Source organism: Triticum aestivum, chromosome 3A, assembly GCF_018294505.1.
Source record: "Triticum aestivum cultivar Chinese Spring chromosome 3A, IWGSC CS RefSeq v2.1, whole genome shotgun sequence".
Classification (NCBI taxonomy): Eukaryota; Viridiplantae; Streptophyta; class Magnoliopsida; order Poales; family Poaceae; genus Triticum; species Triticum aestivum.
Window position 1 is genome coordinate 740,633,968 of NC_057800.1, and position 18,415 is coordinate 740,652,382.

Consider the following 18,415-nt stretch of genomic DNA (forward strand, 5'->3'; position numbering starts at 1 on the left):
GCCAAAATCATTGCTAATATAATCCACTACATCTCTTCTAATCATCTCAGAATAACAAAATTCAGTCTACATATATCAGCAAGCATAATTCCAACCGAGAAACCGATACAATCACGATGCCTGAAATCATGGCTTATTACAGTACCAACCTAACTAGCCTGTAATACAAGTCCTAGCAACAGTTCATACAAGAGGGAAGCAAATTATCCTTTATTATTAGCTCAATAGCCTCATCTAACGTGGTAGGCTAGCAGATGACAAGAACTCTGCCTCCAAGCTATAGCGTCGTTGGCTACCTCCTGGCCGTACGGACGATTGCCGAGAAGATCGACTCCTTCGTGTCAACGGCCTTGCTTGCATCTGTTCTCCATAACTCGGATCAGGCTGAGTTGAGTTCATCCGTTTTGTCCGTAGAGTCTGCAGTTCCGTCTCCACCTGTTTCATGGTTGGTCTTTCTTCGCCGTGTAGCCTCAAGCAACGCTCTGCCAAAGAAGCGACAGTACTGATCTCTTCCTCGGTTGCTTCCTCGAGCACCTGGGAATTTGCAATACCTGTGATTCTTCCCGTTGAGCTGCCTGGTATGGAAATACTCTGGATCTAAGTACCCAAATGTACCTTGCACATTAGTGACAATGTGTGTTTGATCAATCGGAACCAACCTAGACGCACCAAAATCTGAAACTTTAGCCGTGTAGTTCCCATCCAAGAGTATATTTGAGGAGTTCACATCATGATGGAAGATTGATATTGAAGCTGAAGAGTGGAGATAAGATAGAGCTCCTGCTGTTTCCTGCGCAATCCTTAAGTGATCAGCCCAGGACAAAGAAAAACCTTTATTTGAATCAGCATGAAGAACATGAGATAGTGAGCCATTGGATACATACTCATATACTAGCAGTGGAACCTCGGTTTCGAGGCAACATCCAAATAGCTTGACAATATTTCTATGATTTATCTGAGACAGGACTGCGACCTCATTGATGAATTGACTGATCTCACACTGCTTAATGATCTTAGACTTTTTTATTGCAACGACACGCTGATTAGACAATATGCCTTTGTAAACCATGCCATGGCCCCCACGTCCGATGATACGTGTAGGATCAAAGTAGTTGTTGCCTTCTCCAGCTCTTCTAGCGGGAAAATCTTAGTATTCTCATTTGCAATTTCATCCGATGATATCACCGTTTCTAGTAGAAGACCTTGGTTCTTCCGGAAATAGTTATTCCGCAGTTGCTTTTGAACATTTCGTTTCCATCTACGAATGAGAAGTGTTGCACTGAAGCTCAGAAATATAATGCCGAAACCACAAGACAACCCAATAATTATACCTGTAGGCATTAAGCTCTTTTAAGTTTCCGTTCTATCTTGTCTATCAAAAATGTAACGATAGTAGTGTTACCTAAGAGCAGAGGTTGTTGCCTCTTAGTACACTGCATTTTTAATGGATTATACTCAGTCTTGCGAGGACATTCAGTACAACTAAAGCTTCCTCTAGTATTATGGCATGTCCCGTTACAGTTGTTCGGTCGAAGGCATTCATTAATATCTGAAATTAACAAAATCTTGATAAGATGTCTTGACAAAATCTGTGACACAGAAATCGGAAGATTGTACATCATTTTTTAGCAGCTGGCAACTTTTTAAATTAGCATACATGATTTTATATATCATACTTTTTTTCCAGCGGCATAGGCAGTTAAGGTAGACGGTATAGTACAAAGTTTTGAGCATTTCAAGTGTAAAGTGAGGGGGATTACATTTGTCAGCCCAGAGAGAGAGAGAGAGAGAAAGAAGAGGGAGGGGGGGGGTACCTTGACAACCGGTTTTGATGTATGGATTTCCTTGGAAGACATCTGAGCATTTGCAACGGGTAACCAGCATAGACCCCTTCAGATATTACTTTCATACACTTGCTGTTCGTACTCACACAAGCATATCCAGATCTATTCTGTTGGGCCTCTGCGCAACTCAGATTAGCAGCGACTCATTTCATAGAGAAAAATAATCCATGTGCAGAAAAAAGGTTTCCAGGAACTAATAAAAAAGACAGGGAGGTCCCTTGTTGTTGGTCAGAAATGGTGACATTAATGGTTCGGAAAGCTGTGGCTGGTCCCGGGAGTATTCTGCCCCATTATCGCCCCATCCACTTCACGCAAAGATTCGTACAGTAGGCACTAGAGCCCCAGACGGTTTGCAGCAGCAGCATGCTTAACCAGTGCGTTTGACCGAACAAACAGCGGTGGATAGGTCCTAGGGGTAGGTTGCAGGTCCCGGTGTAGGCAGCAGCCAGTGTACAGGCCTGACAAGAGTGACATATCGGTCACTGTTCAACCCACCAGTGTACAGGCCTTTTTTCGAGTTGAAAACCACGCAGCTGTCTGAGTGGAGAGAGAGAGGATAAATGTGAGGAGAGAGAGCCTCTTCTAAGGCCGTGAGAAGGAAGACGAGTTGGCAGGAAGGAGAGAGAGGGGTTGTTTTTTAGGTAGCGAGAGATATGTGAAAGAGAAAAAAAAGAATTGTTCACCATGAGAGAGAGCGACGTGTATGCTGGTAAGAGCGAGAAAAGAAAAAAAGTGAGGAGCAGTGAGGCGTTAGAGCAAGAGCTTCCGTATTTTCAAGATTCGGTTTCAAGTTGCGAGTCATGGGTCGGCACACCTGTCCACATCGACTGGAATGGGACATGTCTGCCGAATCTTGTTCCTGACGGAATAGGCTCAGGTCCATATTTTCAAATCATTTCAGCCTCCCCTTACTGTTTACATAGGCCTGCTAATCCAAACGCTTTCGCAGTACGGGGCACATATCCCATCACAGAACATTTGAAGTGGATGGACTAGATAGTGGGGAGCACAGCACCCGGGACCAAAAAATCCACTCTCTTAATGGTTCCTTCGTCAACATTTATGTCAATGACATGTTTCTCCCACAAGTCCAAAATGACCAGGGCATCTAATGATGTCGTATTTGTGCAGTTGAGGTGAAACTCTTCCCGGGCAAAGCAACCCTCTTCGAAGCCAAACGGGAATTGCACACTAATGTTACCACAGGAACGTGTACAATTAGCCTTGCTTGGAATTGGATTATATCCTTGTTTGATCAGTAAAGGTTAGCATCTATCAATACCGGAAATACATAACAACACCTGCGAACGGGGTCTCTAGACTTGTCTGCCTGCGGCCCGCAGCATGGCTCCACCAGCGACCCTGTACGACCCATCTTCACCAGCAAACACTCAAGACCCTCGCGAGGGGCCAAGCCTTGCGAGGCGGACGACGCAAGACCTTCTCAGGAGAGGCCTCACTAGGCTAGCTCGCGAGGGGCGGAGAGATCAAGGCAAGGGACACCTTGCGAGGTTTCTGTGACGCAAGCCATGACGACTGGAGCCAGGCGGGCGCCAGCGCGCCCAGTGTCCTCGTTTCCTCTTTGGTGCTAAAGGGGCAAGCGCAGACGAGGAGTCCCGAGGCATCAGGCAAAGGTTTTCATATCGGTGCAACAAGACCAATACCAACAGGACGGCAGGAAGGAGGTCACCGTGGAGCCCAAGACGGCGTCACCACCAGAGCCTTTGGCAGACGAAGACTACTTTTGTCAGGATAGCTTGTACTAGTTGTCATTCTTCGAATTTGGCCGTTGTGGGATCCCTTCCCGCTCAATATTTGGAAAGAGGACCAGAGCCTCAATAAATAGGACTAGCCACCATCGTAGGAAGGCATCCTGATCGGATCCAGATCATCCCCCAACCACTCAAGTTCACCAAGCACAAGAACACCTCTCCTCGCAAGTCTGTTCTTCCCTTGTAACTGTTCATCCTTAGCCCAAGAGGCAATCCACCACACCACATTGGAGTAGGTTATTACACCACAACGGTGGCCCGAACCAGTATAAATCTTGTGTCTCGTGTTATTTGGATTCGTCGAGCTAGGCCGTGAGATCATAGAGTGTGCGAGCTAGAGAGGGGGAGAGATCTTTGTGCGCATCCTAGTGTTTGAACCTCAAGGGTTTTGCCAGAACCCGAAATCCGACATTTGGCGCGCCAGGTAGGGGTGCGCCGGAGCTTCTCTTCCCCCGGTTGATCCACCGACGCCGTGTGGTTCCGATGTCCGGCGACCCAAGGACCAACGCCGACCGCTTGGCAGCTTGGCCGGCCAGGGTGGCGCCGTCCGCCCAAGAAGACATCAACCCAGCGTCCTAGGCAGCGCGCGCACCGCGAGGCGCGGGCGGCGCAGTCAAATGCCGTCCACCCTCACTCCACGACAAGTGCGGGCGGCCGCAAGGGCCTCAAGCCACGATGCCGCCAAGGCGCCGCACACCCGACGGGAACAAGCAAACATGAGGGCCGCACTCATGGTGGCTCGTGAGCTGCTGCGGTGCCGGCTGATGGAGAGCGGCTGGGATGCATTGCTGCAGCGCGTCGCCGAGCTACTGGACGCTGCGGCCTCGGGAGCACCACCCTTCTGCTCCCTGCTTACGCCTCAGGCCACGGCCGGATCGCATGGCGGGCCACGCCGCACCCGTGCACCCCCAGTTGCGCCAGGAGGCTTCATCGACACCGGCGCGACCAGAAGCACTGGATGCCCACTCGCGCCTGCGCCACCTTCGATGGGCTGCAGGGGAGAGGTCGGGAGCCAGGTCCCTCCCCGCATCGCGTGGAGCAAGGCGCCCCCCGAAGGTAGGCCCTCTGTCGGGGAGGTGATGGTGAGCCTTCCCCCGGTAGAGGACCCGTGGTCGCCGAGGGCGCTGCTGGCGTCCCCTTTGTCCCTTGGCTTCGTCCTGGTTTCCGGTCGAACCAACGGTGGTCGAGGGCGGCGCAAGGCGGGGCCCTCGTCTGGCGATATAAAGTAAGGCTCACGCATGTGAATGTTGGGGAACGTAGTAATTTCAAAAAATTTCCTACGCACACGCAAGATCATGGCGATGCATAACAACGAGAGGGGAGAGTGTTGTCTAGGTACCCTCGTAGACCGAAGCGGAAGCGTTGACGCAACGTAGACGAAGTAGTCGTACGTCTTCCCGGTCCAACCGATCCAAGCACCGTTACTCCGGCACCTCCGAGTTCTTGACACACGTACAGCTCGATGACGCACCCCGGGCTCCGATCCAGCAAAGCTTCGGAGAGGAGTTTCGTCAGCACGACGGCGTGGTGACGATCTTGATGTTTAACCGTCGCAGGGCTTCGCCTAAGCACCACTACAATATGATCGAGGTGTAATATCGTGGAGGGGGGCACCGCACACGGCTAAGGAACGATCACGAAGATCAACTTGTGTGTCCTAGGGTGCCCCCTGCCCCCGTATATAAAGGAGCCAGGGGGGGGGGGTGCGGCCGGCCCTAGTAGGAGGCGCGCAGGAGGAGTCCTACTCCTACCGGGAGTAGGACTCCCCTCCCTTTCCTTGTCCAAGTAGGAGCGGGGGAAGGAAGGGAGAGAGGAGAGGAAGGAAAGGGGGGGCGCCGCCCCTCCCTCCTTGTCCAATTCGGACTAGGGGGAGAGGGGGCGCGCGGCCTGCCCTGGCTCCCTTTCCTCTTCTCCACTTTAGGCCCATGAGGCCCATTAACCCCCCGGGGGGTTCCGGTAACCCCCCGGTTCTCCGATTTTATCCGAAACTTCCCCGGAACACTTCCAGTTTCTGAATATAGCCGTCCAATATATCAATCTTTATGTCTCGACCATTTCGAGACTCCTCGTCATGTCTGTGATCACATCCGGACTCCGAACAACCTTCGGTACATCAAAATACATAAACTCATAATGAAACTGTCATTGTAACTTTAAGCATGCGGACCCTACAGTTCGAGAACAATGTAGACATGACCGAGACACGTCTCCGGTCAATAACCAATAGCGGGACCTGGATGCCCATATTGGCTCCTACATATTCTACGAAGATCTTTATCGGTCAGACCGCATAACAACATACGTTGTTCCTTTTGTCATCGGTATGTTACTTGCCCGAGATTCGATCGTCGGTATCCAATACCTAGTTCAATCTCGTTACTGGCAAGTCTCTTTACTCGTTCTGTAATACATCATCTCGCAACTAACTCATTAGTTACATTGCTTGCAAGGCTTAAGTGATGTGCATTATCGAGAGGGCCCAGAGATACCTCTTCGACGATCGGAGTGACAAATCCTAATCTCGAAATACGTCAACCCAACATGTACCTTTTGGAGACACCTGTAGAGCACCTTTATAATTACCTAGTTACGTTGTGACATTTGGTAGCACACAAAGTGTTCCTCCGGCACACGGGAGTTACATAATCTCATAGTCATAGGAACATGTATAAGTCATGAAGAAAGTAATAGCAACATACTAAACGATCGGGTGCTAAGCTAATGGAATGGGTCATGTCAATCAGATCATTCAACTAATGATGTGATACCGTTAATCAAATGACAACTCTTTGTCCATGGTTAGGAAACATAACCATCTTTGATTAACGAGCTAGTCAAGTAGAGGCATACTAGTGACACTCTGTTTGTCTATATATTCACACATGTACTATGTTTCCGGTTAATACAATTCTAGCATGAATAATAAACATTTACCATGATATAAGGAAATAATATCTTTATTATTGCCTCTAGGGCATATTTCCTTCAGTGAAGATCTCTGCTCGTGACACTCTCACGTAATAATGAGTGGGGCTGTACACGCCCCGGAGTCTCAGGAGCGCCGCTCTCGGTCCTCGGGGGCTCCCTCCCACGCCTAGTGGCAGCACTTAGCTTCGCGCTTGTGAGAAGACAAGAAGACTAGACTAGGTGCCGGACATAAACTTTTGCTCTTAATCTCTTTTCTGTAGCCCTGTTTCTGGCTTTGGATTTAAGTTGAAATTGAATTTTCATTGCTATGCGCGAGGGGTGACTTTCCTCGTTTGTTCGATTTCTTGTCGTCTGGTTCATTGCCCCGACTGGGAGTTCGCACCTGCTACCCTCCTCGCGAGCCCCTCGAGAGCGGGGGCTGGGCGCGGCACGCGCGCGCTGCACGCACGCCCTTCCATGGCTGGCGCTTGCTCCTTGCGAAGCCCTCTCGGGCGGATCAGCAGGCCCTTTAGGAGCTCACGACCTGACGAACTAGCCGGGAACCGGTCCTGACTAAGGTAAATTTCAGCGGTAAGCTCGCGACATGACTCGCAGGCCCATAAAAACAGATCTTCAGCTTGGCCTAAGGAATAGAGGCAGTAATCTGTTTACATGAGGGGATCCCCCTCCCAAAATGCTCTTACAACTTTCAGGGTTGTGCCCAAGTGTTCACTTACAGGGTCAGCAACGAGGAAGCACGGGCTCAATCGGAGATATCACTCGCTGTGTCCTTCGGGACGCCCTCAGACGCGTCGCTGGCATCATCGTCACCATCGCTGGCGCCACCATCCTCGTCACCGGCATCACCGTCACCATTGCCGGCGTCGCCCGCACCTTCGTCGACCACGTCACCTTCATCCGCAGCGACCACCACCACGTCATCCTCGGAGGTGAAGGCTCTGACTAGAGTATCCACATTGTCCTCTACCCAGCGCGTCAGGTCGTCCCGGATGGCTTCGGGCATAGGGGCAATGGCGATGTCGAAGTCAAAGTTGGGGTAGGTGTTCTGGAGGTGGATGAAGACACGGGAGAACGCGCACTTGAGAAGGCCGCGGCTCCTCTCCTCTACAAGCACACGAGCCCTCTCAGATCGATTCTCCAGGCGTGTCACCATGTCGGTGAAGAAAATGAGGTGGCTGGCATAGTTGTTCGAGTGGGGATCTGGTGCATTTTCGTCACAGACGGCGCCCAGTGCCGCGTTGGCTCTGACCCTGAGGTTTTGGAGCATGGGGGCGTGCTCGCGCTCCAGCGTCCGCCGCCGGAGCGCTTCCTCCCTGCCCCGCTGTGCGGAGGATTCGGCGTCGGCGACCCGCTACCGGAGGGAAGACAGGTCGGCACGAACGGAAGCCAGCTCAGATTGCACTGAGGACAGGGCGGCTGCGGCGGCTTTCTCGCAATGTTCCGCCTCGTCCAACCCTGACCTGAGGGCATTAGTCCTGCCCACAGCCTCGGCTTCCACAAGCTTCAACTTCAGGTCGTACCTGCCCACAAGATCCGCGCGAGCCTCGTCCACCCAGCGGTCGACTTCCTCCTAGGCCTTGGCCTTGCGTGCGCCGACAGCATCCTCAGCTTGGGCAACCTGGCGCTCCCTCGTCTCCAACCGCTCAAGCTCAAGGCTGTGCTCCGCGGCTTCCAGCGCCAGCGCTTCCTCACGCCTCAGGATCTCTTCCTCCTCGGCAGGCGTCCCCTTCATCGACGCTAGGGCGGCCTTGCGCGCCTCCACTTGCTGCTCCAGGGAGGCACTTCAGGCTTGGAGCTCCCACGTGCGTTTCTCCTCGATCTCACGGTGTCGATCAGCCTCCCGGGCTTCTTCCAAGGCTCGGGCGCAAGCTTCGCGCGAGGTCGCAAGAGACGCCTCGGCCTTCGAATTATCAAGCTCGCGTTGGTGGCGCCCGAGGTTGATGGCCACCTTCAGTTTATGCCACTCTTTCACCAGCCGAAGACCCTCGGCCTTGAGGCGCGCGTCTACATCCGCGAGCTCCCCGCCAAGTTGGCTCATCCACTACTAGGGAAAACCTTATACATAGAGGTATAGGAGTAGCGCTGGTCAAAACACGACGCTATTGCTACTTATTAGTAGCGCTTGTTACAAAAGCACACTACAACCATTGTTGTAGCAGTAGCGCATCTGCGCGGAAAAGCGCTACTACTATAATTCCCTCACTGGTGCCGGTAGGCTAGGAATAGTAGTAGCAATTCTTCAGGAAGCACGCTACTGCTAAAAACTTTGTAGCAGCGCATTTATGCTGTAGAGCGCTACTGCTATGAAAAAGAAAATAAATAGAAAAATAAGTACAAAAGTGAATGAAAATGAAAGAAAAGAAAAGAAATAGAAAAATGAAAAATGAAAAAAAAAATGTAAAGAAAATAAAAGAAAAATAAAAATAAAACAGAAAGGAATAGTTGTAGCGCGTTTCGCTCGAAAACGCTATAGCTAACTTAGCTATAGCACGTTTTGGCAAAAAGCGCTACTACTAGTTTGACTTAACCCCTTGCCGACTGGGCTCAAAATTTCGCTAAGTCCTTCCCCCTCCACTCCCCCCTCTCCCCCAACTGCTCCATCGCCGCCGTCGCCCTGCCGCCTTCTACCACACCGCCGCCGCCCGAGGCCGCCTTCACCACACCGCCGCCGACAGAGGCCACCCTCGACCTCGCAGCCGCCCAACGCCATCGTCGTCCTCATTGTCGCCTTCCTTGAGCTCACCGCCGCCGCCCTCGACCTCATCGCCGCCGCCCGAGCCCGCCCAGGACCTCCGCCGCCCGAGCCAGGGCCTGCCCTCGCCGCCGACCGTAAGGCTCTGCCTCTCCTCTCCCCTACCCTCCTCTCTCTCTCTCTCTCTCTCTGCTAGGGAAATTCATATATATGTTGATGCTGTGTTGATGTTCATGTGAACACTAGGTGTTCATATGAACCGGTCGTGCTTGGCGGTGCTTCGTCTTTGGCTGATCTTGATGGCTCACGGTATCTGTCACACCGCCCCCCTTCAATAAATGTATAATCTCCCATTTTCGTTGCCTTTCTGATGTCTCACGTCGCAGACTTTTCTTTGCAGGCCGACGAAACCCCGTGCACCATATTGTACACCATCGGCGACCAGAAGGTGGACGTGGGGAAGGCGACGATATGGAGCCAAAGGAACCATTGTTCCACAGCTGGCCGATCCCCCCGGACGTCTTCAAGGTTTTCGTGGCCAGTGTCAAATCAGGCCACGATAATTTGGCTCCTCTGGTACTAGTGGGGGATGACGACGAGACCCCGCTGCAGTTTGGTGATTGTTGCAATGGGTGGGTCCTATTGTGGCCAAAGAGTCTGCTTCGTCTGGAGGCGGCCGGGTGCACACCCATCAGCACGCAGTTAGGTAGGAACATCAACACCTCACCTACCCAATTAGCATCGGCTGTCATGCTGGGTGATAGTGGAGGGGGTGAGGAAGAGGCTCCATTAGTCGCTGGTGACGTCGCCATAGATGAGGATGAGGATGATGATGGCACTCAACAGTATGTCAATACTGGCGCCTACTTAGGGTTTGAGCGTCATGAGTCGGTGCCTGAATTGCCGCCTCCGGAGTCTGAACGTATTTGGACAACCTTCCGGCAGTAAAGAAGTCTAGGAAGAGACCGAGGAAAGGCAAAAAAGCTGCTCTATGATCTAGCTGCCTCAGCGGCCTCGGGTTCAAGACCGTATAGATATCCCTAGTGCGGCAAAATGGCATATCCCTGGTCAACCAATCCTACCTAAAGCAGCGCTAGGGGCCAGATTCGGCGATTTAAGGAGACTTCATGATGATGTGCTGCGGATAGAGAAAGGCCTCATCGCCTCAAAAAATCCAGGATACCCACTCTACGTGGTTAACGTGCCGCGGCAATTGTCACACGTTGACACATTCCCCGCGGAGAAGTTCTTCCTTCGATTCGATTACATCTTTGATACGTCTCCAACGTATCTATAATTTTTGATTGCTCTATGCTATATTATCTTCCGTTTTGGATGTTTATGGGCTTTATTATACACTTTTATATCATTTTTGGGACTAACCTATTAACCTAGAGCCCAGTGCCAGTTTTTGTTTTTTCCTTGTTTTAGAGTATCGCAGAAAAGGAAAATCAAACAGAGTCCAATTGACCTGAAACTTCACGGAACTTATTTTTTGGAAGGAAAGCAACCCGAGAGACTTGGAGTCCATGTAAGGGAAGCAACAAGGAAGCCACGAAGTAGGGGGGCGCGCCCACCCCCCTGGGCGCGCCCTCCACCCTCGTGGGCCCCTCGTGGCTCCCCTGACGTACTTATTCCACCTATATATCTCCATATGCCCTAAAACGATCAGGGAGCACAATAGATCAGGAGTTCCGTCGCCAGAAGCCTCCGTAGCCACCGAAAGCCAATCTAGACCCGTTCCGGCACCCTGCCGGAGGGGGAATCCCTCTCCGATGGCCATCTTCATCATCCCGGTGCTCTCCATGACGAGGAGGGAGTATTTCTCCCTCAGGGCTGAGGGTATGTACCAGTAGCTATGTGTTTGATCTCTCTCTCACTCTCTCTCATGTTCTTGAGGTGATACGATCTTGATGTATCGCGAGCTTTGCTATTATAGTTCAATCTTATGATGTTTTCTCCCCCTTCTACTCTCTTGTAATGGATTGAGTTTTCCCTTTGAAGTTATCTTATCGGATTGAGTCTTTAAAGATTTGAGAACACTTGATGTATGTCTTGTTGTGCGTATCTGTGGTGACAATGGGATACCACGTGATTCACTTGATGTATGTTTTGGTGATCAACTTGCGGGTTCCGCCCATGAACCTATGCATAGGGGTTGGCACACGTTTTCATCGTGATTCTCCAGTAGAAACTTTGGGGCACTCTTTGAGGTTCTATGTGTTGGTTGAATAGATGAATCTGAGATTGTGTGATGCATATCGTATAATCAACCCACGGATACTTGAGGTGACATTGGAGTATCTAGGTGACATTAGGGTTTGGATGATTTGTGTCTTAAGGTGTTATTCTAGTACGAACTCTAGGGCTGTTTGTGACACTTATAGGAATAGCCCAACGGATTGATTGGAAAGAATAACTTTGAGGTGGTTTCGTACCCTACCATAATCTCTTCGTTCGTTCTCCGTTATTAGTGACTTTGGAGTGACTCTTTGTTGCGTGTTGAGGGATAGTTATATGGTCCAATTATGTTATTATTGTTGAGGGAACTTGCACTAGTGAAAGTATGAACCCTAGGCCTTGTTTCCTATCATTGCAATACCGTTTACGCTCACTTTTATCATTAGTTACCTTGCTGTTTTTATATTTTCAGATTACAAAAACCATTATCTACTATCCATATTGCACTTGTATCACCATCTCTTCGCCGAACTAGTGCACCTATACAATTTACCATTTTATTGGGTGTGTTGGGGACACAAGAGACTCTTTGTTATTTGGTTGCAGGGTTGCTTGAGAGAGACCATCTTCATCCTACACCTCCTACGGATTGATAAACCTTAGGTCATCCACTAGAGGGAAATTTTCTATTGTCCTACAAACCTCTGCACTTGGAGGCCCAACAACGTCTACAAGAAGAAGGTTGTGTAGTAGACAATCTTTGACATGTTTCACTTGAAGAAGCTGGATTTTATGTTTGTCCGCCTTAATGCCTTGCACATGAACTACCTCATCGGGGTTGCGTAGATACCTCATATCTGTGTCGCTGACCCGTACTTCATGCATGAGGGTGTCTTGGGAGTGTGCGGAGAGCACCGTGAATACACGAGGGAATACATCGCCAATTTCATGCTCGCCAATAAGGACAAGGAGGCGATTCTCGTGCCTTATCATCCCCTGTAAGTCATCCGCGCAGATATCCTTCCTTTGATTTCAACCATTCATTTGCACGGTGGAGGCTAATTAATTTGCGGTGTACTTATTTTGCACAGCGGCGGGCGCGCCGTCCTCATCATCCTCTACTCCCGATACTCCCACGCATTTTTACTTGGACTCATCGAAGAACATTAACAAAAAGGATTACACCCACATCAAGTCTGTTCTTGACAGTGCTATGTTTTACTACGGCGCATGGGGTGGACAGGTCAAGGACAAGAAGAAAATGGACGGCAGGCCCGCCTTCGGCCATAAGACCGACTTCTGCTACATCCAGCAACCGAGTGATTCTCTTAATGATGGATTCTATGTCCTACACCACATGTTGGAGTACAGAAGGGATCACCAGAACCTTTGCATGTCACCTAGATCCGGCGATGCCCATATTCTGCAATGGGCAAAGAACTTAGGAGATATCGAGGATCATCAACTTCGAGCTAAGTTCTATCACATCCAGCGCGAACTTGCCCAAATCATCATGAAGGAGGTCGTCGGAAAAACACGGATGTTCTACGAAGAAGGACAAATGTCGCGGGAAGACGTCCGAACACGCGTAGCCGCTCAGCGTCTTGACCTAAAGCCTTTCACTAGGCTCGGGGACTATTTCCTTGACTTGGATGGATGGCACGACATGTTGGAGTGATTGTCGATATATGACAATGTGTCCGTTTAGTCCATACTATCTGTATGACGAAACTTTGAGTTATGCACGATGAAACTTTATTTGTGATGTAATTAAACCGTCCTCCTCGACTAGCGAAGATCACTCTAGTTAGGGCATTTTGGATACGATGAACTTTGTTATTTATGCTTATGATATGTTGCTTCTATTTTTGCCAAGTCTGTCTCTTTCTGTAGCTCAACTATATATGTTGCATATTATCGAATCATGTGACGATGCAGGTATATAGATCATCGATGGCGAAGAAGTGCTATGCCAGGAGTATACGGCGAGTTGCCGGAATGTCAGGCCTAGGTGTACCCGTTTCCGGTTTCTGAGCGACAACCAGTAGTTAGTTTAGGTTCATGCTAATGCGAGAGAGGGATATGAACTTATGTACTGCATAGTTCCGCTCTCACTCAAAGTGATAGCTCTTCTCGCGTATATCACTGTTTAGATGGATGACGATGTAGTTGCAAGTAATCGAGACTTGTATCGCTATTTTTGAGATGATGACGAGAGACCACTTTGTGTTGGATGATGATTATGATGATGACATGATTTGATGAGACTATTTGTATGTATATGCTATGATTACATTTGTATGTGTATGATATGCTAGAGATTATTGTATAAAGCTTATTCAAATACAAAAAAATATGCAAAAAAAAACAGAAACTAATAAAACTAGCAGTAGCGAGGGGAACAAAGTTAGCAGTAGCGCTCCCTTACCAGTAGCACTTCCAGCTAAAAAGTGCGGCAGATATTAGCAGCAGCGCTCTGAACTAAAGAACGCTACTGCTAGACATGTATAGCAGTAGCATGGGACGACAGACGCTACTGCTACATGTTAGCTGTCGTGCCTTATCAGTAGCCCATCGTCCCGCGCTATTGATAGGCAAAATACTCGTGGCACTGCTAGGGTTTTCCCTAGCAGTGATCGCGCCCATTGAGGGAGTCCTGGATTAAGGGGTCCTCGGGCATCCAACCTGTTAGCCATGGGCCGGACTGATGGGCTATATAGACCGAAGACTGCACCTGTGTCCAGACAGGACTCTCCTTGGCGTGGAAGGCAAGCTTGGTGACCAAATATGTAGATTCCTTTCTTTGTAACCAACCTTGTGTAACCCTAGATCCTCCTGATGTCTATATAAACCGAAGGAGTTAGTCCGGAGGATACTGATTATCATAACCATACAAGCTAGGCCTCTAGGGTTTAGGATCATTACGATCTCGTGGTAGATCAACTCTTGTAATACTCATATTCATCAAGATCAATCAAACAGGACGTAGGGTATTACCTCCATAGAGAGGACCCGAACCTGGGTAAAACATTGTGTCCCCTGTCTCCTGTTACCATCGACCTTAGACGCACAGATCGGGACCCCCTACCCGAGATCCGCCAGTTTTGACACCAACATAAGTGCTTTCATTGAGAGTTCCACTGTGCTGTCGTCGAAAGGGTTGATGGATCGACTTATCATCAAGGAAACTATCACCTCCGGAAGTGCTCTGGCCTCAGGCCAAACCCTTGGCTGGGTGGTTTCATCATCACCGCCTGTTCGGCCCTTGAGCCGACGATGATGACCTCTCGAGTCATCGAAAATCGCCTCTGCGTTGATTCCGAATATGCCAAACGGATGGATCCGACGGAGTTATCGTCTTTAAACGAACTCCTAGATCTCATTGCCTCCTTGGGGGTCTCTACAGACTACGATCAGATTGGGCTTAAACCCGACCAGAGAGAAATTAAAAATCCACCGATCACCCACCAGATAGCGGTAGTCGAGGAGCAAGATAACTCTTCCTCTATATTGAGGACGAACTATGTTCGGATCTCCGACCTCGAGAAGCCGGACACCTACCGGAAAAAGACACACCTTGTCCTCCGAACATAGAATCAGACAATAAGCTTCAAAATCAGTTGATATCGCGGAACTCGAACCACTAAGTCCGGAAGATCTTCGGACTCCGGACCCAAAATTGGGTCAGGGTTCGGATTTAATTCCACCCACCCACCCAGACATAAGCGCTCTCTTGAGCACGCATAAGCAATCTCAGGAAACGGTCCACCACTTTTGGGCCAGATTCCTCCTTGTCAAAAATAAGATCAAAGATTGCCGCGACGAAGACGCGATCTCAGTGTTTCGCAACAATTGCACGAACGAGGGAATCCTCAACGCCATCAACCACCGTCACATATTACACTTTGGTGACCTAGCAACTATCAGGCAGAAGTACATCGCAATGGAAAACTGCCTGGAAAACTCAGGCAGCACGGTGGGGACCAGCAGTCCCCACTCAACCCCTCGTTCAGACGAAAAGGGCACACCCTCATGGCACGCCGGGACAAATGGCAAATAAACACAAGCTTGTTATGGGGCGCGGAACCGTTCTGGAAGGATGGCTCGACGGGCCATGCAAAATACACACAACACCGGATAGCATACCAACCCACAGCCTTAGAGCATGTTGGATACTCCGGCAGGTGGCCAAGAGCGGTGAAGATATCCTCACGAGGAATACCCTAGAGCAACACCGCCGAGAAGACGACGACCTCAAAGTATTGACGGTCTTCATGACATTCGCCTCAAACAATAGGCGCAAAAGGGCACTCCACGAACTCGTCGAAGTCTGCCAGATTGCAACAATAAACCCTTGGAACAACAGGGCGATAACCTTTAATGATGGCGATGAGCCAAAATACAGGACAGTCCGAGCACCAGCTGCCTTGGTCCTCAGCCCAATTGTGGACGGCTTTCGGCTCACCAAGGTTCTCATGGACGGCGGCAGTGGACTAAACCTCATCTATGAGGATACAATACAAAAATGGAAATAGACAGGAGCCGCATCGAGCAAAGCAACATGACCTTCCGAGGAATCATGTCCAGTCGGGATGCACGGTGTGTGGGAAAAATCACACGCGACTTGGTATTCGGCACACCGGAGGACTATCGGTCCGAAGAAATAACCTTCCAAGTGGCCCTTTCAACAGCGGATATCACGCCCTCTTAGGGCGAGATGCATTTACGCGCTTCCAAGCGATACCCCATTATGGATACATGAAGCTTAAGATGCCTGGGCCCAATGGCATAATCACTCTAGCTAGTGATCCGGACATAGCACTCCGTGTCGAGAATAAAACCCCATCCTTGGCCCTCGAGGCATTATCTGAAGCCCTCGCGGCTGAAGAATTAACCGCGCTGCGCTCCACGGTGGACTGGGATGATGTGGTCCTAGACAAACGACCAAAACCCACCTCCTTCAAACCAGCAGAAGAAATAGTCAAATTCCAAGTCCATCCAATGGACCCCAAGAAGACAGCATCCATTGGAGCACAAATAGACCCAACGGTTGACGCCGCGCTACGAGAGTTCTTGTGCAAGAATTGGGATATATTCGCCTGGCACCCTTCTTGTTGGGGAACGTAGTAATTTCAAAAAAATTCCTACGCACATGCAAGATCATGGTGATGCATAGCAACGAGAGGGGAGAGTGTTGTCTACGTACCCTCGTAGATCGAAGCGGAAGCGTTGACGCAACGTAGAGGAAGTAGTCGTATGTCTTCCCGATCCAACCGATCCAAGCACCGTTACTCCGGCACCTCCGAGTTCTTGACACACGTACAGCTCGATGACGCACCCCGGGCTCCGATCCAGCAAAGCTTCGGGGAGGAGTTTCGTCAGCACAACGGCGTGGTGACGATCTTGATGTTTAACCGTCGCAGGGCTTCGCCTAAGCACCGCTACAATATGATCGAGGTGTAATATCGTGGAGGGGGGCACCGCACACGGCTAAGGAACGATCACGAAGATCAACTTGTGTGTCCTAGGGTGCCCCCTTGCCCCCGTATATAAAGGAGCCAAGGGGGTGCGGCCGGCCCTAGTAGGAGGCGCGCAGGAGGAGTCCTACTCCTACCGGGAGTAGGACTCCCCTCCCTTTCCTTGTCCAAGTAGTAGAGGGGGGAGGAAGGGAGAGAGGAGAGGAAGGAAAGGGGGGCGCCGCCCCTCCCTCCTTGTCCAATTCGGACTAGGGGGAGAGGGGGCGCCCGGCCTGCCCTGGCTGCCTTTCCTCTTCTCCACTTTAGGCCCATGAGGCCCATTAACCCCCCGGGGGGTTCCGGTAACCCCCCGGTTCTCCGGTTTTATCCGAAACTTCCCCGGAACACTTCCGCTGTCCGAATATAGCCGTCCAAAATATATCAATCTTTATGTCTCGACCATTTCGAGACTCCTCGTTATGTCCGTGATCACATCCGGGACTCCGAACAACCTTCCGTACATCAAAATACATAAACTCATAATGAAACTGTCATCGTAACTTTAAGCGTGTGGACCCTACGGTTCGAGAACAATGTAGACATGACCGAGACACGTCTCCGGTCAATAACCAACAGCGGGACCTGGATGCCCATATTGGCTCCTACATATTCTACGAAGATCTTTATCGGTCAGACCGCATAACAACATACGTTGTTCCCTTTGTCATCGGTATGTTATTTGCCCGAGATTCGATCGTCGGTATCCAATACCTAGTTCAATCTCGTTACCGGCAAGTCTCTTTACTCGTTCCGTAATACATCATCCCGCAACTAACTCAATAGTCGCAATGCTTGCAAGGCTTAAGTGATGTGCATTACCGAGAGGGCCCAGAGATACCTCTCCGACGATCGGAGTGACAAATCCTAATCTCGAAATACGTCAACCCAACATGTACCTTTGGAGACACCTGTAGAGCACCTTTATAATCACCCAGTTACGTTGTGACGTTTGGTAGCACACAAAGTGTTCCTCTGGCACACGGGAGTTACATAATCTTATAGTTATAGGAACATGTATTAGTCATGAAGAAAGCAATAGCAACATACTAAACGATCGGGTGCTAAGCTAATGGAATGGGTCATGTCAATCAGATCATTCAACTAATGATGTGATCCATGTTAATCAAATGACAACTCTTTGTCCATGGTTAGGAAACATAACCATCTTTGATTAACGAGCTAGTCAAGTAGAGGCATACTAGTGACACTTTGTTTGTCTATGTATTCACACATGTATTATGTTTCCGGTTAATACAATTCTAGCATGAATAATAAACATTTATCATGATATAAGGAAATAAATAATATCTTTATTATTGCCTCTAGGGCATATTTCCTTCAGTCTCCCACTTGCACTAGAGTCAATAATCTAGATTACACAGTAATGATTCTAACACCCATGGAGCCTTGGTGCTGATCATGTTTTGCTCGTGGAAGAGGCTTAGTCAACGGGTCTGCTACATTCAGATCCGTATGTATCTT

General features: G+C 49.8%; 1 pseudogene; it reads right to left on the reverse strand.

Annotated features, from left to right (window-relative positions):
- Positions 1 to 234: 234 nt before the first annotated feature.
- Positions 235 to 18,415, reverse strand: part of LOC123059634 (wall-associated receptor kinase 3-like) — a 49,589-nt pseudogene continuing 31,408 nt past the window's right edge.